We start from the raw sequence: 6711 nt of genomic DNA on the forward strand, positions 1-6711 counted from the left end.
ATTTCCATTATTTAAGTCACATTTACCTGTTTTTTGTTGGACTTTTAGTCTTGGTTTTCTGTTTTTGAATTGCACTCGTGTCATTACAGCGCGTTGAAATAAGATAAATAATCGCGCACAATGCGAATTTAATTGTTTTAATGTGTTTGTAAGTGATTTTTACGTGAGATTTGAAGTGTACACATACACATGCATATATTTGTGGATATATTTTCATATGTATTATGCTCAAAAATTTGCTTTGTTGTTGTTTCATTAAAAATATATCAAGCATGTGTACCATATTGGCTTATATATACATTTTATATATACATAAGTTCGTATGTATTTCAGAAGGGAAAATAATTATCTGTTTGTTTTGAAAGCATAAATTGGAAAATAAATGCTGCGGTGAGCTATAATATCTCATAACGTCTGTTTTTGACAGTAAGCGCAAGGTTTTTTCTCCGAAATTCTTTTTTTGAAACTAAGATACTCGATAGATGGCGCTATTCTTGTATAGACAGCAGTCTGCGAAGGGGTTTCCGGATTAAATTCACTCATAGCCGACTGATGCACTTCCTCTTTCAGCGGGAAGAATTTGCCCGCGGGAAGGTATGCCTGTCGCCAGAGGCTACTAAAATCCAATATGCACTATGTGCATTATTTAACTTTTCTCAAAATTTCAGCATAGTATTGTCAGAAATGGTGCTATAATACTCAGCACGAACTGATATTATCAACTTTGAATGACATTCCTTCTAATGAAAAGACATTTGAAGTTGAAGCAACAAATGTCACCAGTCATTGAGTTTAATGGTCGCTCAATTAGTAGTAGCAAAAGCTATAAGGTCTGACGGGAGACATAAATGTTGTGCCACGAAGAGCCGTTAACGCTTGGGGTTCGTTCTGAACTTCTCATTGGGGTTGACCCTTTGGTAAATTCGTGGTGACTGTGGTTTAAACCTAAAGGCAGGTAGAATTGAAAATTCACTTCAGTCTAAAGTCGCACGGCGACAGGATGCCGGACCCACAGCACGGCAGATATTTTAGGTCGGCCTGGAACCCGATCGAGATGGATGAGGTGTCCTTCCACCTGACTATTTGGAACTAGATAACACTTGCAAAAAGCGTATATTATTTGGGGCGTTGATCAGCGCATTGTTTTGATCTATGCACTTTTAAGCAGCGTGGAATAAGTAACTCGTTGGGAGGTACTCACGTAAAAATACAGCGACTTTTGCTGATGGAGTTATGTGCGTAATTAATATGCAACTGAATCAGCTGTCTAAAGATATTTTTATTAACAACGTCCTCTGTCTTATCTTAAACCAGCTCGAAATATATCTAAGTAGATTAGACTCGTCCTTCCAATGTTGGATTTCAATTGTGACTTCCAGATGAGAACTTCTAGATATGAACGGCGAAGAGGTTTAGTAGTAGCGGAGAATACTACTACAATCTTTAACGAGCGGTTCAAAGTGGACTGCGGTATGCTCAAAGGATTTTAATATCTTTCTCTTCTTCCGTCAACCAAACCCAGATATCATCTTCCAAGCTGTCGTACTATACCTGTACCAGTAGACTTCTACTGAATAACTGCTAGAGGTTACAGAGCGCTATCATATACGGTACATAGATACTCAGGCGGCATTGTTAGCCAAGTCGTCGCTGAAGATAAAGTTCAGTATATTCAACAGATGTAGAAAAACTTTAAGCTCACTAGCAAGTCAACTCCACTTGTCCATAGGAACAATTTCGGCAATTAGCGTTGAAGATACAGCCAAAATAAGACAAGACAAGAACAAAACAGATATTAAATAAGTCCAGCAAGAGTATATAAAGACTTAAGGCGGTACTCTACTCTAGACTTTTGAAACTTCGATTTTTTTTCATATATTTAAAGTTTAGACCCTTAAGAACATATCCAGCAAAGGGTTTTTAAAAATTAAAATTATTTTAAGAGCTACAGTTACTTTAGTGACGCATTACCTAGCGCACTAATAAATGACTTAGACTGCCTGCAATTTGACTCACTTTTTTAAATGCGTTTTTCTCGAAACTACATTTTTCCACACGGTACCGAGGTTATCTCAAGTTCAATACAACCGATTTACTTGAAATTTTGTGTGAACCTTCTTTATGTAATCCTTTATCGTTCTTACCAGCATCGTGTCAAAATTTTTGTTTTTAATGTTTTAAAAAATTTCAGGAATTTCAAAAAAAGGCGTAAAAAATTATTTTTATTTTCAGACAGTCGCCATTTTTCAAAAAAAAACAAAAAAAAAAAAAAAAACATTGTGTTCCCTGCGGTGCTGACTATACCAGCATCTTTACTGTTTACGAATTTCTTTTGATTGTTTTTTTCAGACCATTAGGAGAGTCAGAATCAATGTTATCAGTATGCGACATTTTTTTTACACCTGTTTCTCCCCCACCCCCCTCTAATTATTTTAATTTTTCATATTTTTTTGTAAATTTTTGTTCTGTATTCTTAAGATATCAATAAAAAACACCATAAAAAAATTGATAGTAAAAAAAAACGTTTTGGTTTTTTTTTTTTAAATAAATTTCAAAAAACTGCCCACAATTTGGTTTTGAGACTAGAATACCCCCTTAAAGCCATTATAACGGTGCCCTGGACATTTGGAGAATATGCGTTAAAAATGAAACAGTGAAAAAAGACCTCAATATTTAAATGTTTACGATAGTTTATCAAAATCATCAGATCAGATTGTATGTCAGCTATGTACTATAAAGTTTTGATATTGACGGTTTCCACAAATGAACAGATTCTTGTAGAGAAAATAGGCTATCCAAAATTTCAGAGATATATCTCAAAAACTGAGGATCTAATTTGCTTATATAAAGAGAGGCGGACAATCCGTCCTTAAATACAAAATATATGATTTTTTTGGCTGAATTCTCCGCGCTTTGAGTCACTTTGAGACTGTTAGGGATGTACAAAGTCACCACGGATTATTTTAGATTTTCAATTTAACTGAGGATATTTAAAAACGTTAAAGATATTGAAATGTAAGACTTCTCCGTTGGAAAGAGTGCTGACAATCGAGTGTTGACTGCAGTGCGGCTTTGTAAAAAAAAGATACCGTCGAAATTATTGAAATGCTAATATTCTTTGTTTTGTTTTATGTAGGAAGGAGTGGTGGAAATATTCAGGCACTTTCTCCCTTCCTTCTCCATTATCCAGCCTTTGCAAGACAGACTGAAATAGCTCAGTAGCCTTACCTTTGGCGAACCAGGTGATATACCATAGGCGAAATTGTTATTAACCATCTTAGAAAATTTATGAGCGCTTCATGAACAGACCAAAGCAAAGTGAAAGCACAGAAACAGATGCAATTTAGAATTGCGTTTATGAGAAGTAGGCGTGGCTATAGTCTGATTTCGGTCATTTTAACACTGTAAAATAAAAATTTCAGAGGAATCTCATGTATAAAATTTGGTTGAAGTCGGTCGAGTACATCACAACATATGTGATTTCACCAAAAAGTAGGGGCTGCCACGTCCGAATTTGACTTCACCCTTATCGAACAAATGATGCGTTGTACATCTTGCAGTTTCCAGAATTCATACTGTGGTTTAGTATTTCCTACACATCATTCAATACAAAACAATTGCAGCTCCAAAGCTTATTGGTTTCGCGTGCTTGAAATTGCAGAAACCAGCAAAATAATTGAAGAGCATGTGAGGAGAAACATCTCACATATTATTCAATTACCATATCTGTAGTAAGCTTTGGACAAAGCTAGCCCATAGCAACCCATGACACACAGAATTTCTAAATTCTGTTGAAATATTAAATTCAATGAAAATTTGCGAAATATATCAGCAAATGTATTCAAAATTTCAAATAATTTCATTCGAAGCAATATGCCAGTGAAACTAAAATTAGCCTCCACAATAGTTTGCCTTATATTGCGTATTGTTTGACAGGCAATGAATCGTATTCAATTTTCAATTATAACGGAGCGAATGCCTTCGTATGTTTGTATGGCTTGCGCTATTTCACAAGAATGTGAAGGCACTCCTGCGCTATTATGAGCAAAGTGGCTGTGTCTCCATTGAACCGGGTCATTGTGCTGCAATTTACAGGCACTTTGAGGGCGCGCTCACAATCAAAAGTGCTCGATATCAACACACACACTCACACACGCATGCACACAAGTACAAAGTAATCATATGTTGCATGCACGGCGCGCTTGTTCGTGCTGCCGATGATGTTGCATGCCACAGCGGCTTAAATAACGCCACAGCGCACACACAAATGCAGGCGCATATTGCAATGTAATAGATTTTCCGGCGAAGCTTTGTATTTTCAACAACTAATTACAGCAATAGGAGCCGCCACATGGAGCAACAACAGCAACAGCAAAAAAAAACAGCTGCAGCCGTAGGACAAATGCGCCGAAACCGTTGAAATTTGCAGCATTCAGCAAATGCATACAGTTAGATATTTGCAAAGCAGCCATGAATGAGTGGCAAAGTGCGCCTGTTTATATGCTGGTGCGTGTGTGTGTGTGCGTGCTTTTGCAGTTTTATTGCTTCATATTAGTCGTTCCGCAATTTGTTATGCAATGAAAAATGCATGCAGCTGCTGCTGTTTGTTGAGAGCTTTTGTTATCCACACTCACACTAATACACAAACACACTAACAAACACACCCACACACACACTAACACGCTCACTGCTTGCTTTGGCCTGGCTGGCATGCGTGGTTGGCTCGTCGTCGCACATGGCGTATACGCAACACTGCCGTCACACATACACACACACGCACCTTCTCACACATTGTTTTATTTATTTTCCTAATACCCACAACAACAGGTGTGCAGCTTTTATTTTTCATTTGTTTGCCAACTAATTCGGAAATAATGTTGGCTGCTCTGTGCATGTGTGTGTGTGGGAGTGTGTGTCGGTGTGTGTCGGCAGCAGTGCTCTGCGCTTGTTGGGAATTAATGCCAATGCTTGTGAAGTATTTGTTCACACATTACATATGTATAACTGTGTTTCCATATATCTATGTGTGTGTGTGTGTGTGCGATGGCGCAATATTTTCGTTTGTTAAAAGCAAATTGCTGCTAATTAATTAACTATTGCATTTGAAATGTAATAAAAATATACAAACTTGCACTAATACCAGCAGCAGTTTTAATTAAATATATTTTCAATATAAATTCAATTTTGTGCATGAAATTTTAAAATTTTTAGAAAGAGTTGTTTTTAATTATTAAAATTATTGAATGTGAATTATTTTTTCCTAAATTCGAGATCACTTGGTGACATTATTTGTACAGTTCGTTTTAAAGCTGTGTACAGCGCCATCTAGCGTCTCGAATACTTCATATTTGGTTATATCAAATATCTCTTTTCCGCCTTTTGATCTTTTGCATTTTGTATAAAACGCCACAGAGCTCTTATCAGGCAACACAATACTTCTCTGAAAAGTCTGGACATTCACAGTTATGGCCGTGTAAACATGGAGTTCACTAACACCAAAATTCGCGCTATTTTAAAGTTTTCCTTCGTTAAAGACAAATCCGAAATCGAACTGCGAACTGCGGACGAATGGTTTCGACGATTCGGAGCAGGTGAAAACGACACCATGGATAAGCCAGCMGGCGGAAGACCTGTCACGACGGTTACGGATCAAATCATGGAAAACATCGAGTTAGACCGGTATGTGGATCTCATGTTATCGCTCAGAAGATGTGAGTTAGTCACCAAACCACTTTAAATCATCTGCAAAAGGCTGGATACACAGAAAAGCTTGATGTCTGGATGCTACATGAATTGACTCAAAAAAAAACTTCTGAATCGAAACAACGCCTGTGATATGCTGGTGAAACGGAACGAACTCGACCCATTTGTGAAGCGAAAGGTGACTGGCGACGGAAAATGCATCAGATACGACTATATCAAGCGAAGGCAGTCGTGATCGAAGGCCGATGAATCGTTCCAAACAGTGGCCAAGCCGGGATGGACGGCCAGGAAGGCTTTGCTGTGTGTTTGGTGGTTTTGGAAGCGAATTATCCACTATGAGCTGCTTCCATATGGTCATATGGTCAGACGCTTAATTCTACAATCTACTGCGAACAACTGGACCGCTTGAAGCTGGTGATAGACCAGAAACGTCCAGAACTGGCCAACAGGAAGTGTGCAGTATTCCACCAGGACTATGCCAGACCACACACTTCGTTGATGACTCGACAGAAGCTACGGGAGCTCGRATGRGAGGTTTTATCGCATCCACCATATAACCCGGATATAGCGCCAAGTCATTACCACCTTTTCCTGTCCATAGCAAACGCCTTTGTTTGTGTAAAGTTGAACTCAAAAGAGGCTTGTGAAAAGAGAGTGTCCGAGTTCTTCGCAAATAAGGAGGAGGGCTATTATGAAGTTACCGTCTAGATGGAAACAGATTATCGAACGAAATGGCGCATATTTGAACAAAAACCGATCACTGTAACACTTTTTATAAAGCATTGAATAAAGATCAAAAAGCAGAGGGGAGATATTTGAAAAGCAATATATTTCAATCCATAAATATGGATGATAGTTCGAGAGTTTTAAGTAGATGTGTTGAGATTAAAAAATTGCGTAGACATAAAATGTCAAACTCTTTTAATTTATTTTAATTTATGGAATAGAGTATCGATACTTCAGATCGAATGGGTACGTTAATACAAAAATTGTCGGAGACAATTATAG

Source organism: Bactrocera latifrons, unplaced genomic scaffold, assembly GCF_001853355.1.
Source record: "Bactrocera latifrons isolate USDA-ARS-PBARC rearing strain unplaced genomic scaffold, ASM185335v1 scaffold_512, whole genome shotgun sequence".
NCBI classification, from domain to species: Eukaryota; Metazoa; Arthropoda; class Insecta; order Diptera; family Tephritidae; genus Bactrocera; species Bactrocera latifrons.